The 686-nt window shown below is 60.5% G+C and overlaps 1 protein-coding gene across 11 annotated transcripts in view; it reads right to left on the bottom strand.

The window, feature by feature from the left end:
* The window catches only part of MARCHF2 (membrane associated ring-CH-type finger 2), a 60501-nt gene that overhangs the window by 29058 nt on the left and 30757 nt on the right, over positions 1 to 686 (bottom strand). Inside the window, exon 4 of one of the 11 annotated variants that reach the window (XR_004842007.1) lies at positions 38 to 382. The exons of the other annotated variants lie outside the window; for them this stretch is intronic. The gene's annotated coding sequence lies outside the window, so the exon portion shown is untranslated. The remainder of the gene's footprint in view (positions 1 to 37; positions 383 to 686) is intronic. 11 annotated transcript variants of the gene reach the window in all.

Here is a 686-nt window from a genome sequence, read left to right as displayed (position 1 = left end):
GGGGGGCGCTCCCAGATGTGCTACACAGCAAATCCACATCTGCTTTCCGGCTCTTCTGGACTCGCCCCAAGCTGCAAGCTCCTGGCTGCCTAATTCAGCATGTCCAAAAAGATGCAAAGCGAGGCGTCTGCAGGAAGCTCTTTCCTAGCACGGATCAGCTCAACAGCCAGGCAGCGTCAAGTGCAGGTTCCCACCGATCCCCAGCGCCTCCAACCCTGCGAGCGCAGCCGTAGAGCTGGGGTAGTGGGCCCGGGCAGGCTGGCTACCCAGCCTTGGCTCAGGGCTCGACTCCCAAAAGCCCAAAGCCCAGTACGAGACACGAGTCAGAGGTCTCCCCAGGGCCGGAGCGTTCCTTGCGCACACCCTTCTGTGCTACTGACATCTGAAAAATATTGTGTAGGAATTTGTTTAGTTGTGGGCCACAGAGACGGCCAACAGCCAGTCTGCACCTCCTTCAGGCATGGCCAACCTGTGCCGGGCAGCACAAAGCATAGAATCACAGAATCACAGAATCGCTGAGGTTGGCAAAGCCCTTTGAGCTCCCCCAGCCCAACCGTTCCCCTACCCCTGCCATCCCACCCCCAAACCCTGGCCCTCAGCACTGCCTCTGCCCGGCTGTTAAATCCCCCCAGGGCTGGGGACTCGACCCCTTCCCTGGGCAGCCCCTTCCAGTGCCTGACAGCCCC

Source organism: Egretta garzetta, unplaced genomic scaffold (assembly GCF_000687185.1).
Source record: "Egretta garzetta isolate BGI_Z169 unplaced genomic scaffold, ASM68718v1 scaffold345, whole genome shotgun sequence".
Lineage (NCBI taxonomy): Eukaryota > Metazoa > Chordata > Aves > Pelecaniformes > Ardeidae > Egretta > Egretta garzetta.
Note: the sequence above shows the minus strand (reverse complement) of the source record. Positions and strands in the feature narration are given on the sequence as shown.